Raw genomic sequence first — 27,822 nt, 5'->3', positions numbered from 1 at the left:
GCACGCTTGACTTTTCTCAGTTCATGGGCAGTTATTTTGCGCCTTGGTTTTTCCACACGCTTCTTGCGACCCTGTTGACTATTTTGAATGAAACGCTTGATCTTTCGATGATCACGCTTCAGAAGCTTTGCAATTTTAAGAGTGCTGCATCCCTCTGCAAGATATCTCACTATTTTTGACTTTTCTGAGCCTGTCAAGTCCTTCTTTTGACCCATTTTGCCAAAGGAAAGGAAGTTGCCTAATAATTATGCACACCTGATCTAGGGTGTTGATGTCATTAGACCACACCCCTTCTCATTACAGAGATGCACATCACCAAATATGCTTAATTGGTAGTAGGCTTTTGAGCCTATACAGCTTGGAGTAAGACAACATGCATAAAAAGGATGATGTGGTCAAAATACTCATTTGCCTAATAATTCTGCACTCCCTGTATATCATGTGACCTCTTGGCTCCCATCTACCAAAACACAAGACCCCCCCATACTTATTGACAGGTTACCTGACTCTTGCTACTGCTAGGCCGGCCTCCTCGGGGTGACAGTGGAGTTCAGTCCCCCCCCCCTTTTCCACCCCTCCCACTTCTTTCTCTGTGCTCCCCTTATTCGACCTACGGTACTGTATTAAGCTCAGATTTTCAATTATGTTGCTCACTGTACAGATGGTGAACTATTTGAATTACATTGTACTGTTCATAATTGTTTTGGATTATAGTGTCCGATCCTTTAATATGTGACTATCTGAAAAGGGGGCCTTTTGTAGGGCATTGCCCTAAAGATAACAGCTCTTTTCCTACAAAAGAAAAACATACACCCCCAAACAGTATACAAACCCCCACCCCCCAAACACACAAAATAAAAATAAAGTAAAACCTAATTTACTCATTGCCCTGAAAATGGCATTTGTATTTTCCTGCCCTTAAAAGGGCATTCAGCTCTTTTATAAAATGCCCAACCCCTAATCTAAAAATAAAAAACCCACCCCTAAACAAAAAAAATTACACAAAATAACAAACAAATTATCCAAAATAATAAAAACTATTCCTATTCTAATATCCATTTAAAAAAAAACCACCCCAAAATAAAAGAAACCTACTCTAGAATAAACTATCAATAGCCCTTAAAAGGGCCTTTTGTAGGGCATTGTCCTAAAGATATCATCTCTTTTTCTGAAAACAATACAAAGAACCACTAACATTACAAACCCCCACCCCCCAAACAAACAAAATTAGAAAAAAATATCTAAAAACCTGGAAAGGGCATTTGTATGGGCATTGCCATGAAAAGGGCAGAGGTCCAGGCAAAGGTCCAAGGCGGAGGTCCAGGTGGAGGTTCAAGGCAGAGATCCAGGCGGAGGTCCATCAATCCGACGGGAAGGTCCTCTTCATGCCATCGTCCGCCGCACACTGAGGATTGAAATGCAAGTTTCCCCTTTTATACTGGGGGTACCATTGCATTCCTATTGGTTGAAAAATGTAAATCAGCCAATAGGAATTAGGGCTGCTAAAATCCTATTGGCTGTTCAAATCAGCCAATAGGATTTAAACAGCTCTCATTCTATTGGCTGATTGGCCTGGACCTCTGCCTCTGCGCATCGACCACTCCGCCTCCGCAGGGATGAAGAAGATGCCGGTCCATATGATGGATGAAGATGGAGCCGTCTGGATGAAGACCTCTCGCCGCCTGCATGTCCGGACTTCAGGAACTGTAAGTGGATCTTCGGGGGTTAGTGTTAGGATTTTTTAAACTTTTTTGGTGTTTTTTTTTTTAGTTTAGGGTTTGGGCTTTTCTTAAAGTGAAGGTCCATTTTGATTAATTAGTGCCCGGTTTTTAATAAACCTATTAAAAACAAGGGCACTTTAATTAATCAAAATTGACATTTCACTGTTTTCTTCAAAAACTTACCTTTTAATCCTGAATGCCGTTCCAGCGATTTCCTGACTGTCGGAAACCTCTGCAGACGTCAGAAATCACGAATCAGGCTTCCTCCAATCACAGCTTTCCCCCCCCCCCCGGGGGAATCTTGGCCTGATGCAAAGCTGTGATTGGAGGAAGCCGGATTCGTCATTTTGGACCAGGGAAGATGGCTTGCGACGGGCGGAGGAAGTGCTGGAGCGGCTAAGAGCATTAAAAGGTAAGTTTTTGAAGTACACAGTGAAATGTCAATTTTGATGAATTAAAGTGCCCTTGTTTTTAATAGGTTTATTAAAAACCGGGCACTAATTCATCAAAATGGACCTTCACTTTAAAAGAGCTAAATGCCTTTTTCAGGGCAATGCAAAAGAGCTAAATGCCCTTTTAAGGGCAATGCCCATACAAATGCCCTTTTCAGGGCAATGGGTAGCTTAGGTTTTTGTTAGAGTTAGGTTATTTTATTTTGGGGTGTTGGTTGGGTGGTAGGTTTTAATTTTGGGGGGTCTTTGTATTTTTTTTACAGGTAAAAGAGCTATTTATCTTAGGGCAATACCCTACAAAAGGCCCTTTTAAGGGCTATTGGTAGTTTATTGTAGGCTAGTTTTTTTTTATTTTGGGTGGGCTTTTTTATTTTTATAGGGCTATTAGATTAGGTGTAATTCTTTTTTCTTTTTGATAATTTGTAGCAGCAACAAAGATGACCAGCAAGCCTCAAGGCGTAAAGTAAAGTTCTTTATTGGAAACACACAATAAAAAGCATAAAAGCTTAATCCCTTATTGACAAGTGAAAGAAAGGCCCTACGCATTTCGGCAGCCCCCTGCCTTATTCATGGACTAACGATAATGAATAAGGCAGGGGGCTGCCGAAACGCGTAGGACCTTTCTTTCACTTGTCAATAAGGGATTAAGCTTTTATGCTTTTTATTGTGTGTTTCCAATAAAGAACTTTACGCCTTGAGGCTTGCTGTTCATCTTTGTTGCTGCTACTCATTATTTCTATTACCAGCATACCTCGGCGTAAGTTCCAGCCAGCATTGTGTTTACTGATTGGTACAGCAAAGGGAGGATCCAGATTGGCCAATTGATGGTGCCGCTGTCAGCGTTGGATAATACTCACCCACGCTGGAAGCTCTTTTCAGGTGTAGTGTTTGCTGGAGGCGTGAACAGAGACACGCTCGAAGAAGGAACAGAGGGATTCCTCGGCAACGCTGGAGTGGAGCCTCGCACAGTGGAACTACCAAATGACAGAGGCCGTTTCTGGGTGAGTCATTAATATGAACTTCTAGGCTATTGCTGTTTGCAGCTGATTAAATTGCAGCTAGTGTTGGAGGGACTGGCAGAGTCACGCTCGATCCAAGAGCAGAATCGGACCTGCAACCACTGATGTGGAGTCTCTCACGCTGCACTTATATGCTATATGCCAGTCTGATGATTCATTCCTTCCTCTTTTTTTTTTTTTTTTTTTTTATTTAAAGTTTTTTATTGAGGTTTTTTGAAAAAAAAAAGTAACATACAATAAAATAGGTCCAAAAAGTGGTTACAGCAAAAGATTAATATGAAGATATACAGCAGAATTCCTTCCTCTTTTACAAACATAATATTGCCGCTGCAAGTCTTGAGCTGTTAGAGGGGACGTATGAGTGATGATTATTTTTGATAATTTGTTTGTTATTTGTTGTAATTTAGTGTTTATTTTTTGTAATTTAGTATTTTTTATTTTTTGTAATTAGATACGGCTAGATTACGAGTTGTGCGTTAGGGTAAAAAAGCAGCGTTAAGAGGTCTTAACGCTGCTTTTTTTTACGCCCACTGGTATTACGAGTCTTGAAGGTTTAGGGTCACTGCACGCTTTTTTGACCTTACCACAAAACGACTTACACACACTTCGTAAAGTCTTTTTTCTATGGAACTTCCATAGCGCTGGTATTACGAGTCTGTCCTGGCAGGCCAAAAAGTGAGCGGTACACCCTACCCCGTCAAGAGTCCTAACGCATTTAAAAGTCAGTAGTTAAATGGTACAACACCGTAACATAAAACTCATAACTAAAGTGCTAAAAAGTACACTAACACCCATAAACTACCTATTAACCCCTAAACCGCGGCTGCATCGCAAACACTGTAATAAAATTATTAACCCCTAATCTGCCGCTCCGGACATTGCCGCCACTATAATAAACATATTAAACCCTAAACCGCCGCACTCGCAAACATTAGTTAAATATTATTAACCCCTAATCTGCCGTCCCTAACATCGCCGCTACCTATCTACATTTATTAACCCCTAATCTGCCGCTCCCAACGTCACCGCCACTATACTAAATGTATTAACCCCTAAACCTAAGTCTAACCCTAACCCTAACACCCCCTAACTTAAATATAATTACAATAAATCTAAATAAAAAATAATATTATTACCTAAATAATTCCTATTTAAAACTAAATACTTACCTATAAAATAAACACTAAGGTAGCTACAATATAACTAATAGTTACATTGTAGCTAGCTTTGGGTTTATTTTTATTTTACAGAAAGTTTGTATTTATTTTAACTAGGTACAATAGTTATTAAATAGTTATTATTTAATAATTATCTAGCTAAAATAAAGACAAAAGTACCTGTAAAATAAAACCTAACCTAAGTTACAATAACACCTAACACTACACTACAATTAATTAAATTAACTAAATTAAAAACAATTAAATAAATTAAATTAAATTAGCTAAAGTACAAAACCCCCCACTAAATTACAGAAAATAATAAACAAATTACAAGATATTTAAACTAATTACACCTAAACTAATAGTCCTATCAAAATAAAAAAAGCCCACCCAAAGTAAAAAAAAAACCCCTAGCCTAAACTATCAATATCCCTTGAAAAGGCCTTTTGTGGGGCATTGCCCCAAATAAATCAGCTCTTTTACCTGTAAAAAGAAATACAAACAACCCCCCCAACAGAAAAACCCACCACCCACACAACCAACCCCCCAAATAAAATACTATCTAAAAAAACCTAAGCTCCCCATTGCCCTGAAAAGGGCTTTTGTATGGGCAATGCCCTTAAAAGAGCAGTTAGCTCTATTGCAGGCCCAAAACCTAACCTAAAAAAAAACCTAACCCAATACACCCTTAAAAAAACCTAACACTAACCCCACTGAAGATCGACTTACAGTTCTGAAAACCGTACATCCATCCTAAAGGAAGAGGCAGAAGTCTTCATCTAAGCCGGGCCGAAGTCCTCAATGAAGCCGGGAGAAGTCTTCATCCAAGCCATGCGAAGTGGTCCTCCAGACAGGCAGAAGTCTTCATCCAGACGACATCTTCTATCTTCATCTATCTGATGCGAAGCAGCTCCATCTTCAAGACATCTAGCGTGGAGCATCCTCTTCAAACGACGGCTTCTTACCGAATGACGGTTCCTTTAAGCGATGTCATCCAAGATAGCGTCCCGTAGATTCCGATTGGCTGATAGAATTCTATCAGCCAATTGGAATTAAGGTAGAAAAAATCCTATTGACTGATGCAATCCATCCTAAAGGAAGAAGCCATCGTTTGAAGAGGATGCTCTGCGCCGGATGTCTTGAAGATGGAGCCGCTCCGCATCGGATGGATGAAGATAGAAGATGTCATCTGGATGAAGACTTCTGCCCGTCTGGAGGACGGCTTGGATGTAAACTTCTCCAGGCTTTGTTGAGGATTTCAGCCCGGCTGGGATAAAGACTTCTGCTGCTTCCTTGAGGATGGATGTCTGGTCTTCAGAACTGTAAGTCGATCTTCAGGGGGTTAGTGTTAGGTTTTTTTAAGGGTGTATTGGGTGGGTTTTATTTTTAGGTTAGGGTTTGGGCCTGCAATAGAGCTAACTGCCCTTTTAAGGGCAATGCCCATCCAAATGCCTATTTCAGGGCAATGGGGAGCTTAGTATTTTTTAGATAGTATTTTATTTGGGGGGTTGGTTGTGTGGGTGGGGGGTTTTACTGTTGGGGGGTTGATTGTATTTTTTTTTAACAGGTAAAAGAGCTGATTTCTTTGGGGCAATGCCCCGCAAAAGGCCTTTTTAAGGGCTATTGATAGTTTAGTTTAGGCTAGGTTTTTTTTATTTTGCTTTTTTTTTTTTTATTTTGATATGGCTTTTAGATTAGGTGTAATTAGTTTAAATATCTTGTAATTTGTTTATTATTTTCTGTAATTTAGTGGGGTTTTCTTCTGTTAAGTGTGATCAGTCCACGGGTCATCATTACTTCTGGGATATTACTCCTCCCCAACAGGAAGTGCAAGAGGATTCACCCAGCAGAGCTGTATATAGCTCCTCCCCTCTACGTCACTCCCAGTCATTCTCTTGCACCCAACGACTAGATAGGATGTGTGAGAGGACTATGGTGATTATACTTAGTTTTATATCTTCAATCAAAAGTTTGTTATTTTAAAATAGCACCGGAGTGTGTTATTATCCCTCTGGCAGAGTTTGAAGAAGAATCTACCAGAGTTTTTGTTATGATTTTAGCCGGAGTAGTTAAGATCATATTGCTGTTTCTCGGCCATCTGAGGAGAGGTAAACTTCAGATCAGGGGACAGCGGGCAGATGAATCTGCATAGAGGTATGTAGCAGTTTTTATTTTCTGACAATGGAATTGATGAGAAAATCCTGCCATACCGATATAATGTCATGTATGTATACTTTACACTTCAGTATTCTGGGGAATGGTACTTCACTAGAATTACACTGTATGAAATACATAAAGCTGTTTAATAACTAGAGATTATGTTTAACGTTTTTGCTGGAATGTAAAATCGTTTTCATTTGCTGAGGTACTGAGTGAATAAATGTTTGGGCACTATTTTTCCACTTGGCAGTTGCTTAATCTGTTTTCTGACAGTTTCTGTTCTCCCTCACTGCTGTGTGTGAGGGGGAGGGGCCGTTTTTTGGCGCTTTTACTAAGCATCAAATATTTCAGTCAGCAACTCATTGTATTCCCTGCATGATCCGGTTCATCTCTACAGAGCTCAGGGGTCTTCAAAACTTATTTTGAGGGAGGTAATTTCTCTCAGCAGAGCTGTGAGAATTATAGTTTGACTGAGATAAAAAACGTTTATTCTGTAATTTGTTTCCTGCTTTCAGAATTTGTTATCTTTGCTAATGGGATTAAACCTTTGCTAAAGTTGTGTTGTCTACAAGGATTGAGGCTATAACTGTTTCAATTTATTAATTTTCAACTGTCATAAATCTTCTGTGCTTCTTAAAGGCACAGTACATTTTAATATTATTCTAATTGAATTGTATTTCCAAGTTGCAAGTTTATTTGCTAGTGTGTTAAACATGTCTGATTCAGAGGATGATACCTGTGTCATTTGTTGCAATGCCAAAGTGGAGCCCAATAGAAATTTATGTACTAACTGTATTGATGCTACTTTAAATAAAAGTCAATCTGTACAAATTGAACAAATTTCACCAAACAACGAGGGGAGAGTTATGCCGACTAACACGCCTCACGTGTCAGTACCTACATCTCCCGCTCAGAGGGAGGTGCGTGATATTGTAGCGCCGAGTACATCTGGGCGGCCATTACAAATCACATTACAGGATATGGCTACTGTTATGACTGAGGTTTTGGCTAAATTACCAGAACTAAGAGGTAAGCGTGATCACTCTGGGGTGAGAACAGAGTGCGCTGATAATATTAGGGCCATGTCAGACACTGCGTCACAGGTGGCAGAACATGAGGACGGAGAACTTCATTCTGTGGGTGACGGTTCTGATCCAAACAGACTGGATTCAGATATTTCAAATTTTAAATTTAAACTGGAAAACCTCCGTGTATTACTAGGGGAGGTGTTAGCGGCTCTGAATGATTGTAACACAGTTGCAATACCAGAGAAAATGTGTAGGTTGGATAAATATTTTGCGGTACCGACGAGTACTGAGGTTTTTCCTATACCTAAGAGACTTACTGAAATTGTTACTAAGGAGTGGGATAGACCCGGTGTGCCGTTCTCACCCCCTCCGATATTTAGAAAAATGTTTCCAATAGACGCCACCACAAGGGACTTATGGCAAACGGTCCCTAAGGTGGAGGGAGCAGTTTCTACCTTAGCTAAGCGTACCACTATCCCGGTGGAGGATAGCTGTGCTTTTTCAGATCCAATGGATAAAAAGTTAGAGGGTTACCTTAAGAAAATGTTTGTTCAACAAGGTTTTATATTGCAACCCCTTGCATGCATTGCGCCGATCACGGCTGCAGCGGCATTCTGGATTGAGTCTCTGGAAGAGAACATTGGTTCAGCTACTCTGGACGACCTTACGGACAGGCTTAGAGTCCTTAAACTAGCTAATTCTTTCATTTCGGAGGCCGTAGTACATCTTACTAAACTTACGGCGAAAAATTCAGGATTCGCCATTCAGGCACGCAGGGCGCTGTGGCTAAAATCCTGGTCAGCTGATGTTACTTCTAAGTCTAAATTGCTTAATATACCTTTCAAAGGGCAGACCTTATTCGGGCCCGGGTTGAAAGAGATTATCGCTGACATTACAGGAGGTAAAGGCCATGCCCTGCCTCAGGACAAAGCCAAAGCCAAGACTAGACAGTCTAATTTTCGTTCCTTTCGTAATTTCAAAGCAGGAGCAGCATCAACTTCCTCTGCATCAAAACAGGAAGGAGCTGCTGCTCGCTACAGACAAGGCTGGAAACCTAACCAGTCCTGGAACAAGGGCAAGCAGACTAGGAAACCTGCTGCTGCCCCTAAAACAGCATGAATTGAGGGCCCCCGATCCGGGATCGGATCTAGTGGGGGGCAGACTTTCTCTCTTCGCCCAGGCTTGGGCAAGAGATGTTCAGGATCCCTGGGCGCTAGAGATAATATCTCAGGGATACCTTCTGGACTTCAAATACTCTCCTCCAAGAGAGAGATTTCATCTGTCAAGATTGTCAACAATCCAGACAAAGAAAGAGGCGTTTCTACGCTGCGTACAAGAGCTCTTGTTAATGGGAGTAATCCATCCAGTTCCACGATCGGAACAGGGACAGGGGTTTTACTCAAATCTGTTTGTGGTTCCCAAAAAGAGGGAACTTTCAGACCAATCCTGGACTTAAAGATCCTAAACAAATTCCTAAGAGTTCCATCGTTCAAGATGGAGACTATTCGGACAATTTTACCTATGATCCAAGAGGGTCAGTACATGACCACTGTAGATTTAAAAGATGCTTACCTTCACATACCGATTCACAAAGATCATTATCGGTACCTAAGGTTTGCCTTCCTAGACAGGCATTACCAGTTTGTGGCTCTTCCATTCGGATTGGCTACAGCTCCAAGAATCTTCACAAAGGTTCTGGGTGCTCTTCTGGCGGTACTAAGACCGCGGGGAATCTCGGTAGCTCCTTACCTAGACGACATTCTGATACAAGCTTCAAGCTTTCAAACTGCCAAGTCTCATACAGAGTTAGTGCTGGCATTTCTAAGGTCACATGGATGGAAGGTGAACGAAAAGAAAAGTTCACTCGTTCCACTCACAAGAGTTCCCTTCCTGGGGACTCTTATAGATTCTGTAGAAATGAAGATTTACCTGACAGAGGACAGGCTAACAAGACTTCAAAGTGCTTGCCGCACCCTTCATTCCATTCAACACCCGTCAGTGGCTCAATGCATGGAGGTAATCGGCGTAATGGTAGCGGCAATGGACATAGTACCCTTTGCACGCTTACACCTCAGACCACTGCAACTGTGCATGCTAAGTCAGTGGAATGGGGATTACTCAGACTTATCCCCTTCTCTGAATCTGGATCAAGAGACCAGAAATTCTCTTCTATGGTGGCTTTCTCGGCCACATCTGTCCAGGGGGATGCCATTCAGCAGACCAGACTGGACAATTGTAACAACAGACGCCAGCCTTCTAGGTTGGGGTGCCATCTGGAATTCTCTGAAGGCTCAGGGACAATGGAGTCAGGAGGAGAGTCTCCTGCCAATAAACATTCTGGAATTGAGAGCAGTTCTCAATGCCCTCCTGGCTTGGCCCCAGTTGACAACTCGGGGGTTCATCAGGTTTCAGTCGGACAACATCACGACTGTAGCTTACATCAACCATCAGGGAGGGACAAGAAGCTCCCTAGCTATGATGGAAGTATCAAAGATAATTCGCTGGGCAGAGTCTCACTCTTGCCACCTGTCAGCAATCCACATCCCGGGAGTGGAGAACTGGGAGGCGTATTTCTTAAGTCGTCAGACTTTTCATCCGGGGGAGTGGGAACTTCATCCGGAGGTCTTTGCCCAAATACTTCGACGTTGGGGCAAACCAGAGATAGATCTCATGGCGTCTCGACAGAACGCCAAGCTTCCTCGTTACGGGTCCAGATCCAGGGATCCAGGAGCAGTCCTGATAGATGCTCTGACAGCACCTTGGGACTTCAGGATGGCTTACGTGTTTCCACCCTTCCCGTTGCTTCCTCGATTGATTGCCAGAATCAAACAAGAGAGAGCATCAGTGATTCTAATAGCACCTGCGTGGCCACGCAGGACTTGGTATGCAGACCTGGTGGACATGTCATCCTGTCCACCTTGGTCTCTACCTCTGAAACAGGACCTTCTGATACAGGGTCCCTTCAAACATCAAAATCTAACTTCTCTGAAGCTGACTGCTTGGAAATTGAACGCTTGATTTTATCATGACGTGGGTTTTCTGAGTCAGTTATTGATACCTTAATACAGGCTAGGAAACCTGTTACCAGAAAGATTTACCATAAGATATGGCGTAAATACCTATATTGGTGTGAATCCAAAGGTTACTCTTGGAGTAAGGTTAGGATTCCTAGGATATTGTCTTTTCTACAAGAAGGTTTAGAAAAGGGTTTATCTGCTAGTTCATTAAAGGGACAGATCTCAGCTCTGTCCATTCTGTTACACAAACGTCTGTCAAAAGTTCCTGACGTCCAGGCTTTTTGTCAGGCTTTGGCCAGGATTAAGCCTGTGTTTAAAACTGTTGCTCCACCATGGAGTTTAAACCTTGTTCTTAATGTTTTACAGGGCGTTCCGTTTGAACCCCTTCATTCCATTGATATAAAGTTGTTATCTTGGAAAGTTCTATTTTTAATGGCTATTTCCTTGGCTCGAAGAGTCTCTGAATTATCAGCCTTACATTGTGATTCTCCTTATTTGATTTTTCATTCGGATAAGGTTGTCCTGCGTACTAAACCTGGGTTCTTACCTAAGGTAGTTACTAACAGGAATATCAATCAAGAGATTGTTGTTCCTTCTTTATGCCCAAATCCTTCTTCAAAGAAGGAACGTCTACTGCACAACCTGGATGTAGTCCGTGCTCTAAAATTTTACTTACAGGCAACTAAGGAATTTCGACAAACGTCTTCTCTTTTTGTCATTTACTCTGGGCAGAGGAGAGGTCAAAAAGCTTCCGCTACCTCTCTTTCTTTTTGGCTTCGTAGCATAATTCGTTTAGCTTATGAGACTGCTGGACAGCAGCCTCCTGAAAGAATTACAGCTCATTCTACTAGAGCTGTGGCTTCCACTTGGGCCTTCAAGAATGAGGCCTCTGTTGAACAGATTTGCAAGGCTGCAACTTGGTCTTCGCTTCATACTTTTTCCAAATTTTACAAATTTGACACTTTTGCTTCATCGGAGGCTATTTTTGGGAGAAAGGTTCTTCAGGCAGTGGTTCCTTCTGTATAAAGAGCCTGCCTATCCCTCCCGTCATCCGTGTACTTTTGCTTTGGTATTGGTATCCCAGAAGTAATGATGACCCGTGGACTGATCACACTTAACAGAAGAAAACATAATTTATGCTTACCTGATAAATTCCTTTCTTCTGTAGTGTGATCAGTCCACGGCCCGCCCTGTTTTTAAGGCAGGTAAATATTTTTTAATTTATACTCCAGTCACCACTTCACCCTTGGCTTTTCCTTTCTCGTTGGTCCTTGGTCGAATGACTGGGAGTGACGTAGAGGGGAGGAGCTATATACAGCTCTGCTGGGTGAATCCTCTTGCACTTCCTGTTGGGGAGGAGTAATATCCCAGAAGTAATGATGACCCGTGGACTGATCACACTACAGAAGAAAGGAATTTATCAGGTAAGCATAAATTATGTTTTTTTGTACTTTAGCTAATTTAATTTATTTAATTGTTTTTAATTTAGTTAATTTATTTAATTGTAAAGTAGTGTTAGGTGTTATTGTAACATAGGTTAGGTTTTAATTTACAGGTACTTTTGTCTTTATTTTAGCTATGTAGTTATTAAATAGTTAATAACTATTTAATAACTATTGTACCTAGTTAAAATAAATACAAACTTGTCTGTAAAATAAAAATAAACCCTAAGATAGCTACAATGTAGCTACAATGTAACTATTAGTTATATTGTAGCTATCTTAGGGTTTATTTTATAGGTAAGTATTTAGTTTTAAATAGGAATTATTTAGGTAATAATAATTATTTTTATTAAGATTTATTGTATTTATATTTAAGTTAGGGGGTGTTAGGGTTAGACTTAGGTTTAGGGTTTAATACATTTAGTATAGTGGCGGCGACATTGGGGGCGGCAGATTAGGGGTTAATAAATGTAGGTAGGTGGCGGCGATGTTAGGGATGGCAGATTAGGGGTTAATAATATTTAACTAATATTTGCGAGGCGAGAGTGTGGCAGTTTAGGAGTTAATGTGTTCATTATAGTGGAGGCAACATTGGGGGCGGCAGATTAGGGGTTAATAAGTGTAGTAAGGTTGCGGCGACATTGGGGGAGGGAGATTAGGGCTTAATAAATATAATGTATGTGTCAGCGATGTTGGGGGCAGCAGATTAGGGTTTCATAAGTATAATGTAGGTGGTAGCAGTGTCCGGAGCGGCAGATTAGGGGTTAATAAGAATAATGTAGGTGTTGTCGATGTCTGGGGAGGAAGATTAGGGGTTAATAAGTGTAAGATTAGGGGTGTTTAGACTCAGGGTTCATGTTAGGGTGTTAGGTGTAAACATAAAATGTATTTCCCTATAGGAATCAATGGGGCTGCGTTACTGAGTTTTACGCTGCTTTTTTGCAGGTGTTAGACTTTTTCTCAGCCGGCTCTCCCCATTGATTCCTATGGGGAAATCGTGCATGAGCACGTATGACCAGCTCACCGCTTACTTAAGCAGCGCTGGTATTGAAGTGCGGCAAGGAGCAAAATTTTGCTCAACGCTCACTTCTTGCCTTTTAACGCCGGGTTGATAAAAACCCGTAATACCAGTGCTGCATGTAAGTGAGCGGTGAGAGAAAACTGCTCGTTAGCACCGCACAGCTCATAGCGAAAAACTCGTAATCTAGCAGCTAGTTTGTTATTTTTATAGTAGTGTTAGAATTTTTTTAATGTGTATTTTTGTTTTCTTTAATTGGTAGTTAGTTTAATTTTAGTTTAATAGTTATATTAGTTTAATTGTTAGTTTAAAATTAGTTTTTTTAATTTGACAGGTAAGTTTAAAGTTAATTTAAGATAGGGAAATTGTCATTTTAATATAAAGTTAGAGGGGCGTTAGGTTTAGGGGTTACTAGTTTAAATTAGTTTATTGCGATGTAGGGGGCTTTCAGTTTAGGGGTTAATAGTTTAATTTAGTATATTTCGTTGTGGGAGGCCAAAGGTTTAGGGGTTAATAACTTTATTTAGTGGCGGAAATGTTGGGGAGCGGCAGAATAGGGGTTAATATCTTTATTATAGTGTGGGTGATGTTGGGGTGCGGGGGAATAGGGGTTAATAACTTTAGTATAGTGGCGGCGATGTCGGGGAGCGGCAGAAGAGGTGTTAATAAATGTTATTAGTGGTGGCGATGTCGGGAATGGCAGATTAGGGGTTAATAACTTTAATTTAGTATTTGCGATGCGGGAGGGCCTCGGTTTAGGGGTTAATAGGTAGCTTATGGGTGTTTAGTGTACTTTGTAACACTTTAGTTATCAGTTTTATGTAACAGTTTTGTTGCGTAAAACTCATAACTACTGCTTTCAGATGGCAATACGGATCTTGTCAGTATAGGCTGGAACGCAAGCTTTTTATGCTCACCGCAAAACTCGCAATGGCTGCGCTATGAAGGTTCCATGAAAAAACGTAATTTTTACGACTGCGAGACTGACGTTGCGTTGCAGGCTAAAAGGCTTGCGGTACAGCGGTAAAGGCTGTGGTGCTGTTTTAACGCTGAAATTAGCAGAACGCAAAACTTGTAATATAGGTGTTAGTTAATAAAAATACAAAACACTGTAGAAATAGGGATGGAACATTAACTACCATGACAATATTTCAGTATATCATTGTCCTGCCCCATGCATTAGCTCAGAAATCCTCTTTATGGGCTCCAAGTACTTAGCAGCGAAAGTTGCTCCGGAGCCCTTGCAGGGCAGGTTCGCATATGCTTCCCGCAATGTAAAAAGCAGCGGTCATTAGACATCTGAGACATCTCTGAGGTGGCGAGGGAAAATCACAGAGAGCTCACTTGCTCTCGACAATTGACAATCCCTTCTCTCAACAAAAAAGTTGCACAAAAGACATCCAAAATGTATTACAAAGTATATTTCGACTCATAATAACACTATCTAATAACAATTATTAAAAAAAAATTGCACTCAAAAGTTGTAAAGGTACAAAGATATGAGATCTCAGGTGTTAGAAAGAAAAGGCAGGCAAAGGGCTTTAACATAGAGATACATACAGACACATTTCTAAAGATGGATATGTATGTGTGTATATACATAGATATATATATATATATATATATATATATATATATATATATATACACAAACACACACACATTTGTATTTATGTATTTATATATGTTTATAAGTATTTACAGACATATAAACACATAAATACATAGGTACACACATAAAACATATATAAGTGCATTGGAGCTCTTTGCAGTTAAAGGGACACTAAACCAAAACATTATCTTTCATGATTCAGGTAGAGAATACAATTTTAAATAAAATTCCAATTTATTTCTATTATAGCATTTGCTTCATTCTTTAGATATTCTTTGTTGAAGAAATAGCAATGCATATGTGTGAGCCAATCACACGAGGAATCTATGGGCATCTACCAATCAGCAGCTACTGAGCATATCTAGATATGCTTTTCATCAAAGAATATCAAGAGAATGAAGGTAATTAGATAATAGAAGTACATTAGAAAGTTGTTTAAAATCACATGCTCTTTCTAAATCATGAAAGAAAAAATTTGGGTTTCATGTCCCTTTAAAACCCCTTAATGACAAAGGACGTACCAGGTACGTCAGAAAAAACTTCCCTTAATGACAGTTGACGTACCTGGTACGTCCTCTGTTGCCTGAAGTGCTGGAATCGATCACACGCAAAATATGCAGCCCACTTGAAAAAAAAATAGATCGATGTAGATGCAGGGGCATCTCTGTTCTTTAGTAAGGGATCTGGGAGGGGGAGGGATGTAGATTATTTAGGGCGGCCAGCTACACTACAGAAAAAAATATTTTATATTAAAAAAGTTAAAAAAAAACTATTTTGGGGAGCAGTACCCAAGATGGCGGCAGATAGATAGAGGGGGAGGGTTAGAAAGATGTATGGGGGATCAGGGAGGTTGTGGGGTAAGGGGGGATCCATCACTGCAGACTGTATGACAAAAAATAAAAAAAATAAAAAAAATATTTTTATTTCAGTACTGGCAGACTTTCTGCCAGTACTTAAGATGGCGGTGACAATTGTGAGGTGGGGAGGGAAGAGAGCTGTTTGAGGGGGGTCAGGGGGGATCAGAGGGTGGGATGTGTCAGGTGGGAGGCTGATCTCTACACTAAAGCTCAAAATTAACCCCACAAGCTACCTAATTAACACCTTAACTGCTGGGCATATTACAAGTGTGGTGCGCAGCAGTATTTAACGGCCTTATTATTACCAAAAAGCAACACCAAAGCCATATATGTCTGCTATTTCTCAACAAAGGGGATCCCCGAGAAGCATTTACAACCATTTGTGCCATAATTGCACAAGCTGTTTGTAAATAATTTCAGTGAGAAACCTAAAATTGTGAAACATTTAAGTTTTTTTTTTTAATTTGATCGTATTTGGCGGTGAAATGGTGGCATGAAATATACCAAAATGGGCCTAGATCAATATTTTGGGTTGTCTACTACACTACACTAAAGCTAAAATTAAACCTAAAAGCTCCCTACAAGCTCCCTAATTAATCCCTTCACTGCTGGGCATAATACACGTGTGGTGTGCAGCGGCATTTAGCGGCCTTCTAATTACCAAAAAGCAATGCCAAATCTATATAGGTCTGCTATTTCTGAACAAAGGGGATCCCAGAGAAGTATTTACAACCATTTATGCCATAATTGCACAAGTTGTTTGTAAATAAATTCAGCGAGAAACCTAAAGTCTGTGAAAAAAAATTGTGAAAAAGTCAACAATTTTTTTTATTTGATCGCATTTGGCAGGGAAATGTTGGCATGAAATATACCAAAATGGGCCTAGATCAATGCTTTTGGATGTCGTCTAAATATAAATATATACATGTCAAGGGATATTCAGGTATTCCTGACAGATATCAGTGTTCCAATGTAACTAGCGCTAATTTTGAAAAAAAGTGGTTTGGAAATAGCAAAGTGCTACTTGTATTTATGGCCCTATAACTTGCAAAAAAAGCAATGAACATGTAAACATTGGGTATTTCTAAACTCGGGACAAAATTTAGAAACTATTTAGCATGGGTGTTTTTTGGTGGTTGTAGATGTGTAACAGCTTTTGGGGGTAAAAGTGTGTTTTTTTTTCAATTTTTTCCTCATATTTTATATATTTTTTTTAGTAAATTATAAGATATGATGAAAATAATGGTATCTTTAGAAAGTCCATTTAATGGCGAGAAAAACGGTATATAATATGTGTGGGTACAGTAAATGAGTAAGAGGAAAATTACAGTTAAACACAAACACTGCAGAAATGTAAAAATAGCCATTGTCATTAAGGGTAAGAAAATTGAAAAATGGTCCGGTCATTAAGGGGTTAAGTAGATAAAAACATGAAAAATCATTTTTATGCAATATTCCTTTTGAATAAAGATTTTAACGATGTATTTACTATAAATATTTTACATTCCTATGTTTTGCACAGAATATGTCCTTAGTATTTCTAAGTAGATATTCCCATATATATATAAATATATATATATATATATATATATATATATATATATATATACAGGGAGTGCAGAATTATTAGGCAAATGAGTATTTTGACCACATCATCCTCTTTATGCATGTTGTCTTACTCCAAGCTGTATAGGCTCGAAAGCCTACTACCAATTAAGCATATTAGGTGATGTGCATCTCTGTAATGAGAAGGGGTGTGGTCTAATGACATCAACACCCTATATCAGGTGTGCATAATTATTAGGCAACTTCCTTTCCTTTGGCAAAATGGGTCAAAAGAAGGACTTGACAGGCTCAGAAAAGTCAAAAATAGTGAGATATCTTGCAGAGGGATGCAGCACTCTTAAAATTGCAAAGCTTCTGAAGCGTGATCATCGAACAATCAAGCGTTTCATTCAAAATAGTCAACAGGGTCGCAAGAAGCGTGTGGAAAAACCAAGGCGCAAAATAACTGCCCATGAACTGAGAAAAGTCAAGCGTGCAGCTGCCAAGATGCCACTTGCCACCAGTTTGGCCATATTTCAGAGCTGCAACATCACTGGAGTGCCCAAAAGCACAAGGTATGCAATACTCAGAGACATGGCCAAGGTAAGAAAGGCTGAAAGACGACCACCACTGAACAAGACACACAAGCTGAAACGTCAAGACTGGGCCAAGAAATATCTCAAGACTGATTTTTCTAAGGTTTTATGGACTGATGAAATGAGAGTGAGTCTTGATGGGCCAGATGGATGGGCCCGTGGCTGGACTGGTAAAGGGCAGAGAGCTCCAGTCCGACTCAGACGCCAGCAAGGTGGAGGTGGAGTACTGGTTTGGGCTGGTATCATCAAAGATGAGCTTGTGGGGCCTTTTCGGGTTGAGGATGGAGTCAAGCTCAACTCTCAGTCCTACTGCCAGTTTCTGGAAGACACCTTCTTCAAGCAGTGGTACAGGAAGAAGTCTGCATCCTTCAAGAAAAACATGATTTTCATGCAGGACAATGCTCCATCACACGCGTCCAAGTACTCCACAGCGTGGCTGGCAAGAAAGGGTATAAAAGAAGAAAATCTAATGACATGGCCTCCTTGTTCACCTGATCTGAACCCCATTGAGAACCTGTGGTCCATCATCAAATGTGAGATTTACAAGGAGGGAAAACAGTACACCTCTCTGAACAGTGTCTGGGAGGCTGTGGTTGCTGCTGCACGCAATGTTGGTGGTGAACAGATCAAAACACTGACAGAATCCATGGATGGCAGGCTTTTGAGTGTCCTTGCAAAGAAAGGTGGCTATATTGGTCACTGATTTGTTTTTGTTTTGTTTTTGAATGTCAGAAATGTATATTTGTGAATGTTGAGATGTTATATTGGTTTCACTGGTAAAAATAAATAATTGAAATGGGTATATATTTGTTTTTTGTTAAGTTGCCTAATAATTATGCACAGTAATAGTCACCTGCACACACAGATATCCCCCTAAAATAGCTAAAACTAAAAACAAACTAAAAACTACTTCCAAAAATATTCAGCTTTGATATTAATGAGATTTTTGGGTTCATTGAGAACATGGTTGTTGTTCAATAATAAAATTAATCCTCAAAAATACAACGTGCCTAATAATTCTGCACTCCCTGTATATATATATATATATATATATATACCTATCTATATATAATCTTATAGTGTACCAAAAAATATCATATATATATTAAATAAAGAGAAAAATAATGTAAACCCTATCCAGCACTCTCACATTAAGTCTCAAATAAAAATAATGTAGGAGCTGCGAGTGTCTCAAAACAAACACACAAACACAGATGTCAGGTATCTGTGTTTGTGTGTAATTTAATTTCCAAAAAATGAAACAATGTGCATGAAAATAAATAAGGATAACACTATTTGTCATCCAAAAATCATAATAAGCATTTGCGATTCATTCTTTACCCAACATACAAACAGGGGAACTCAAAAAAAGGACATCATCAATTCGCTATATCGATGATGTCCTCCTATTATGGGAGGGCACATCTGATGACTTGTTAAAATTCATGGAACTATTAAATAATAATGAATGGAATTTGAAATTTACATTTGAGTGGAGCTATGAATCCTTAGCCTTTTTAGTTTTAAAATCTCTAAGAGGGATTGGTAACAGAAACATTCAGGAAAAGCACATCAGCCAACACACTTCTGGAAGCCTCTAGCCAGCATCCCCAACATCAAATTAATGCTATCCCTATTGGCCATTTGAAAGAGAGGTTTAAAGCCAGGGGATACCCGAATAAAATCATTAAAAAGGGATACCACAGAGAGCGAGGGAAACCCCATGTGAAAAAATATTATATGAAAAAGTGGAAAAACAAACCAGCTCTGAGGATAGATTCATTAGTACATTTAATTCAGAATGGGAAGAACATACGCCTAGATTTAGAGTTCTGCGTTAGCCGTCCAAACCAGCGTTAAGGGGTCCTAACGCTGGTTTTGGCCGCCCGCTGGTATTTAGAGTCAGTCAGGAAAGGGTCTAACACTCACTTTCCAGCCGCGACTTTTCCATACCGCAGATCCCCTTACGTCAATTGCGTATCCTATCTTTTCAATGTGATCTTTCTAACACCGGTATTTAGAGTCTTGGCTGAAGTGAGCGTTAGAACTCTAACGACAAGACTCCAGCCGCAGAAAAAAGGAGTTAAGAGCTTTATGGGCTAACGCCGGTTCATAAAGCTCTTAACTACTGTGCTCTAAAGTACACTAACACCCATAAACTACCTATGTACCCCTAAACCGAGGTCCCCCCACTCTAATAAGATTTTTTAACCCCTAATCTGCCGACCGCACAGATTAGTGTAATTTAGTGTTTGTTTTTTTTTGTAATTTAGTTTAGTTGATTTAATTGTAGATAATTGTAGATAGTTTAGTTAATTAATTTATTGATAGTGTAGTGTTAGGTTTAATTGTAACTTAGGTTAGGATTTATTTTACAGGTAATTTTATACTTATTTTAACTAGGTAGCAATTAAATAGTTATTAACTATTTAATAGCTATTGTACCTAGTAAAAATAAATACAAAGTTGCCTGTAAAATACATATAAATGCTAAAATAGCTACAATATAATTATTAGTTATATTGTAGCTATATTAGGGTTTATTTTACAGGCAAGTATTTAGCTTTAAATAGGATTAATTTATTTAACCCTTTAAGGACACAGCTTTCAGTTTGCTCAATTGTTTTATGACGGAAAAATTCCGTCATATGTCCTTAAGAGGTTAATAAGATTTATTTTATTTCGTTAGATTTAAATTAAATTTAACTTAGGGGGGTGTTAGTGTTAGGGTTAGACTTAGCTTTAGGGGTTAATACATTTATTAGAGTAGCGGCGAGGTCCGGTCGGCAGATTAGGGGTTAATACTTGAAGTTAGGTGTCGGCGATGTTAGGGAGGGCAGATTAGGGGTTAATACAATTTATTATAGGGTTTTTGAGGCGGGAGTGAGGTGGTTTAGGGGTTAATACATTTATTATAGTGGCGGCGAGGTCCGGTCGGCAGATTAGGGGTTAATAAGTGTAGTTAGGTAGCGGCGACGTTGGGGGGGGCAGATTATGGGTTAATAAATATAATATAGGGGTCAGCGATGTTAGGGGCAGCAGATTGGGGTACATAGCTATAATGCAGGTTGCGGCGGTATACGGAGCGGCAGATTAGGGTTTAATAATAAAATGCAGGGGTCAGCGATAGCGGGGGCGGCAAATTAGGGGTTAAGAAGTGTAAGGTTAGGGGTGTTTAGACTCGGGGTACATGTTAGGGTGTTACGTGCAGACTTAGGAAGTGTTTCCCCATAGGAAACAATGGGGCTGCGTTAGGAGCTGAACGCTGCTTTTTTGCAGGTGTTAGGTTTTTTTCAGCTCAAACTGCCCCATTGTTTCCTATGGTGATATTGTGCACGAGAACGTTTTTGAAGCTGGCCGCGTCCCTAAGCAATGCTCGTATTTAGAGTTGAAGTGGCTGTAAATTATGCTGTACGCTCCCTTTTCGGAAGCCTAACGCAGCCCTTCAGAGAACTCTAAATACCAGCGTTGTTTAAAAGGTGCGGGGGGAAAAAAACACGCGTAGCTAACGCACCCCTTCTAACTCTAAATCTAGGTGTATGTATGTAAGGTTTTATGTAGACACTGGAATATTCTTACTACAGACATAGACATCCACAAAATTGTTGGAAATTATCCCTTAATGACAGCCAGATGAGCCCCCTCACTTCAAGACAAATTAGTTCACAGCCATTATAAAGGAAACAATGACTGGTTAGGCAAACACTAAAAGAAAGATGGCTGTTACAAATGCGGCAAGTGTAAAATGTGTAAACATATTTTAAAGGGCCAGTTGATGATTGACACTAGGGGTTATCCCCATAAAATAAAGGGCCACATGCCGCAGTGAGGGGGTAGTCTATGTCGCCTTTTGCTCCTGCCCCAGATTTTACGTAGGCAAAACCTATAGAGAGTTTAGAGAAGAAGCATAGAAGGGATATTCTCAATGAAAAGATTAAGGACAGTGGTGTTACGAGACATTTCTTTGAGGTGCATCAAAGCAGTGTACATGATTTAAAATTTGTGGGCCTAGAATTAATAGACATCAGTGAAAGAGGGGGCGATTGGGATAATTTACTCTTAAAATCTGAATGCAGATGGATATATAATTCAAATTCATTGCAAACATTTGGACTTAATGAAGAATGAAACTTTGCTCTCTTTTTGAGTACTTAAGTAATGGATAATTATATTATTATGTAGGGTATATGTGGTTATATTATATATACTACTAGAAATATAGCTTATATTAGGATATATTGTTTCTTATTCCATTACTATACTGAGCCTATGGGCTACTTGATAGGCCTCCTAAATCCCTTTTATGGATACCATTATATTTTGAGTATTCTATTTACACATACCTGCTCAGACTGTTTATTATTATTTGACAGCTATGTGTATATCTATGCAATTATAATTGTGCATTTGGTAATATTTTTACTATTTTTTGGTTTTTTGATCAGTGCCTATCACGGATGTCAGGTTGAGCGACGGTGTTTAGTACTATGTTTGTTCTTTTTAATTTAGTTACATTTGGGTTCTTTTTCTTTAGTCACTTTGTGCAATAATTAATGCTGTTCTAATTCACCTGTGGGTCTCTTGGTAAGTAGAGCTGAATCTCTAGAGAGGATATCGATTCATTTTGCCTGAGGAAGCCCTCTATGACGTAGGGTGAAACACGTGTAGCGGTTGCTAATCGGCTGATTGCCGACTTCCACGCTGTCTGGAATTACAGTGTCTTATATATATATATTTATTTATGAATAAATAGAACATATTGTTCTATGTGAAGAACATTGTTTTTTTCCCCACCTTTTTTTTCTCCATTGACTTCTATGGGGGAATACGTGAACACGCTCGTGATATTCTTAGTTCAGCTTTTTGTGCTCATCGGGTTAGAGCTCAAATGAAAACAGTTTACTTTCAACTCATAATACGAGCGCAACCCGACGAGTTCAAAAGCTTACTTCTAGTGCAATTAATGCTCGAGCGGAAGCGTTAATTAGTGTTCCACTTGTAATCTAGTCCATAGCAAACAAACAATAATAGCAGATATTCAAGGAGAAAATCATAACCATAAACATTAAATTCTGACTTAAAGCTGCTATTCAAGAACTACAGGAGATTTAATTAAATATATCAGATAGTAAACAATATTAAACAATGTTAAATGGGGGAATAGCAAAATAAGATAAATGCAGGCCAATACTAACCTTTTCTTGAAATTTAATCTTCTAAAATAATTCTTTAAGGGATTTGTGGGAATATCTCATATGCTTGCTCAAGTAATATTAGAATATTTGAACTTGTCAGAAGGGTCAATAGAAACAAGAAAATTGGAACTATTAGAACTGGGCTAGAATAGGGTTTACAGGCCAGCCTAATATGAGTTCCACCACAGCACTGAAGATCAGCCCATTGAGTACAAAGCTCCTGCCATAGGTAAGACTCAGGGAGGCATACCAAAAATATAGACATTTTCTGATTATCGCTTACCTTGTCTATTGTGATTCCCCCAGGGCATTCCTCCACCAGAGCTGTAGGCATAAATGAGGATTCAAATGGTCTGTCCAATGCACACTTGTGCAAGTTACGTTGCTTACCACATTCATCTTTAACTGCTATTATCTCCAGGGCACACACATAATTTGATCCTGATATGTCCAATTGAGGAAATCGATAAGGGCAGTGCTTATCCGAAGGTATAGGGGTGATCACTGCCTTGTTATTTGTCATTTAAGTGTCATAATCTTCTGTATACCAGATAACATGGCAACATCTGCCATATTTATATCCACTATAAATCTCAGCTTATGATCTTCAAGTAATTTCTGGAGCTCAGAATAAAATTCTTCCATTTTTAAATTCTTAAGCTTGTTAGTGCATAACCAACTTCTCATTATAAGTGGGTGGTTGCAGATTGAGGTAAACTAGGCACTGCCACGTCACTGAGGCATGCACCAGAACATCTTGTGGCAGGCCCCTTCCACTGACTATTCTCCAGCAAGATACTATGAAGACAAAAAAAAATTAGTACAGCAGTCCAGACCTTCTGTTCATATACAATTATGTCATTAGCTGTCACTTATGCTGCACTAAGGTTTGATTTTTTTTTATCAAGTTTCAAGAGTGTCTGCAAGTGCATTTTTGCCAAAAAGTTCGACTTTTGTCTCATCTGTCCAGTGCACATTTTCCCAAAAGTGTTGTAGAATATCTAGGTGGTCTTGGGAAAACTTGAGACGTGCAGAAATGTATTCTTGTAGTGTCCTTCCACGAACATTATTCTTGTTCAATCTTTTCCTGATAATCAAAGAATTTTACAGTTTGTAGAGTTTTCTGGAGGCCTTTTGCTGTGACCCTTTCAAGATGGCCCGTTGTGCTCTTGGAGTGATCTGTGCAGGATGGCCACTCCCAGGAAGGGTAACAACATTTCTTTATTTTGTACATTTGTAGATAATTTTTCAAATCACTAATTGATGTGTTCACTGGTCTGTTGGGATTGAAGCATGGTTCAAGCTAACCTATCTTTATTTTTGTCAGTAACCAGGCGTTGTGTGCTTTGATTTAAAGGTCAGGGCACCTGAGCACCTGTCATGATCCGGTGTACATGAGCTCAGGACACAGACCCTCGGGGCAGTGGTAGGGATTTGAAGACACCGACCCCTGACCCAGGGAAGAGTATCCTGGACGTGGATAGATGATATTCTGTGATTCATAGTTGCTAGAAGTTATTGTAGAATAAATGGAGAGTGCAACATTTGTATACAATATATTCTGACTTCACTGTGACTTATAGTTAGTTAATAGAAGTAACTGCAGGATTCAATGAGAGAAAAATATAGCAATGTGGAATGTTCAGGCTTCAGAGTAATCTGGTAAAAGATTGACACTTAGATGCAAACTAAGGTTTGTTGCAGGTTCACAGTACATAATATTATATAAAGCTGCATGTCAGAGTTTAAGCACAGCTGCACAGGTATTTAGACAAGCTGCAAGTTTAGGCATTAATTACTGTTTGTGCATATAGATGCAAACTTGGTTTTTGCAGGTTCACAGTACATAATATTATAAAGAGCTGTATGTCAGTAATTAGCAGAGCAGCACAGGTGAAAGTTAAGTTTAAGGCATCAATTACTGTTTGAACATATATTGGAGAATCACATGAAAGCTTTTAATTGAACATATAGATGCAGAGTTCTGAATATGTTAACATATTTGCAGCAGGATATTTCAGCAATGACAACTTGTAGCAGAGAAATAGTTATAAAGTTCTGAGTAAGATGCTGTTGTAATTAGAGAGTGATGATAACCAAAAGTATGCTTGATTTATAATAAAGTTCAGAGTTTGTTAAGTAGCAGTGTCCAGGAAACAGAAATGGAATTATTTGGATACTTGCGATTTGATGATTTTAGGCATTGGAATAGAAAATGCTGTAGGTTGAAATAGATGGTAAATTTATACAGGAAACAGTCACAGACCTCTGTTGTTCAGGATCACAACTTCAATGTTAATGCAAAGCACATTAGACCTGAGAAGGCTTAAAAAGAGGCTGAGGTAATCAGGTGCATGAATGATTATTCAGGCAGGCAAGCAAGCTGAATGTGAATACTGCCCAAATGCAGCAGTCAGAGAAGGAAGTCTTAAAGGGATAGTGACATTAGGCTGAGATATGTTACAGATCGCCCTCCTCAAAGGCGACCTCCGGGCGCCCAACACAATCCAAAAGGAGAGAGAACAAAAATGATATGGAGTACCGGTAGTAGGTGTATGGAGGTAGTGAGTCCAATCGGAAATCAAGAAAGGAGGGTTGGAAATCTCTTGAAAAAGTTGAATGACGAAGTAAAGGCCATGTAATTCAGGTATCAAAAGATCTTGACAATGATGAGAGCAAAACTTGAAGTCAACTTTTTTGTAGTCATCGTGAGAATGCATGAACGTAACATACAATGAGCTTCCTACCACAGAATCATCCTGAGGGTAGATAGGCGGATGTTCTTCATGATAGATGACCATGTACATAGCCACTGAAAAGGCAGCCAGTCCTAGAGAAATGAATAGGCTTTCCTCAGCTTCAGAAATAGAGATGCAGCATTCTGGATTGATAACCAGATTAAGCACCTTTGGGTCATAGATTTGAGTATCTTCAGAATTAACCTCTTGGCTGAGGATTAGATATACTCAAAAAGAAAAAGCTATAGCCACTTCTAACGCAATAGCAGGGCTTTCTTCAAAATAGGAGATAGGAGTGTAGAGTGCAAGATTTGTCCAGTTCTTGCCATCTTCTAATTCAATATGAAATGTCTCCTTACTGGATTCAGAATCAAAAGTGTTCTCACTAAGAACAGGTCCACCAGGGCAAGGTTCAGGAATACCCACATCTGGGCAAGGTTCAGTCATATCCTCAGTAGGATCAGGTGAAGGAATGCCCATGCCAGGGCAAGGTTAGGAAGTACCCACATCTGGGCAAGGTTCAGGAATATCCTCAATAGGATCAAGTGTAGGAATGCCCTCACCAGGGCAAGGTTCAGGAATATCCTCAGTAGGATCGGGTGAAGGAATGCCCATGCCAGGGCAAGGTTCAACTATTGAGAAAGAAAAAGAACCCACTTTTGAGCCAGGAACCATACTCTCTTCTGAGCAGAGGACAAGGCTTTCTTCAGGATTCATAAACGAAGAATTAACAAGACCCACTTTAGAGCCAAGAAACATACTCGCTTCTGAGTAGAGGGCATGGCTATCTTCAGGATCAAGTATTACTACACCCATTTCTGGGTTAAACAAAGGAATACCCATACCAGGGTTAAAAACAGGAGAGTCCACCTTGATGTCAGGTTTAGTAGTATAATCATGGAAAACAGGAACAGGAATGGGCACTGGGGAATCTTCTTGAAGAACTTTTGTACAAGTTTCAGGTTCAAGAATGTCCACTTGCGAACTTGGTTCAAAGTTGTCCTCACAGGATTCACTATCAGGAATTCCTGTACAGGAAACTGATGTAGTAGAAAATGTAGGTTGATGCAAAGTATCTCCCAAGGGAAACAATTTCTTAGATGCAGTAACAGAAGAATTTTGAGAAGGTGAAGTGTACTGAAATATGCCACACTCAGGTAGATGCGGAGGAATTGTGACACAAGATTCTGATTGAGAAGTTATCTGGAGTTCAGCAGGCATGCTTATTTGAGTTTGAATATCAGAGCTAAATTCTCCAGGGATTATCTCTGGTAAACTGAAAGGTTGTATATCTGGAACATAATTATCTTTTGCTTCTAACACAGGGTTTACAGGTATTGAGGAAGCATGAGAGGGATGCAAGAAATCAATAGTTGGAAACAGTTTTTGTAGTTGTTGTAGAGTCTGAGAAGAGATACCTTTAGATGCTTTAAGAACAGACTGATAGTGACTATAGACAACATCCAGCTTGGTGTTGACAGTGTAAGGAGGCAAGAGAGGGTCTGGTACAACAGAAACTAAAACAGGGCAATCAGGCTGAGTTTCCTCTTTGCACTTCTGATTTTCTGTGGGCAGAAGGATTTTCTTCTTCTTCTTCTTTTTCTTAGAGAGCTTAGATTTCTTCCCAGTATGAGGCTTCTTAGGTTGCTGCCATTGTGGCTTGTAGTAAGGTTGAGAACAAAAATCCTCTTCATCACTGGATGCATAATTCTGATGTGATAAATCAGCATAGTAGTTGAGGGGAAATTTTCTCCAAACAGCAGTCTGTAAACCAGATGTCTTTTCTTGCAGCTCTGAATCTGTCCAATCCAACGAATCCATGGTAATATCAGAAATAGGAAGATCAGTATTTTCATGAGAGGTTTCATGATGGGAGCTGTCTGTATCTTCCATATTGTAAATATAACAACCAAGGATGTCATTATAGCCAATAGGTTGAGGTTTTGTCTGAGTTTGTGGCGAATTAAAGTTGCGCTCATACCAGTCTAATGCCAGTTCAGCTGGATCTGTGAAGTCATCCTCCATGTTGACATATTCAGACTCAGAATCAGTATCACCGGGATAGGAATTACAAACAGGAGGAGTAGATGGTTTTCTGGAACAGTAATCCTGTCTCTTTAAATCTTTAAAGGTCTGATTTTTTTCTGCTGAATCTATGAATGCATCCTCTTCAGTTACATAGTCAGACTCAGAATCAGTTTCACCAAAATGGAAATCACGAACATGAGGAACAGATGAAATTCTAGAATAGTGGTTCTGTTT

Source organism: Bombina bombina, chromosome 6 (genome assembly GCF_027579735.1).
Source record: "Bombina bombina isolate aBomBom1 chromosome 6, aBomBom1.pri, whole genome shotgun sequence".
Classification (NCBI taxonomy): Eukaryota; Metazoa; Chordata; class Amphibia; order Anura; family Bombinatoridae; genus Bombina; species Bombina bombina.
This window is presented reverse-complemented; position numbering follows the sequence as displayed.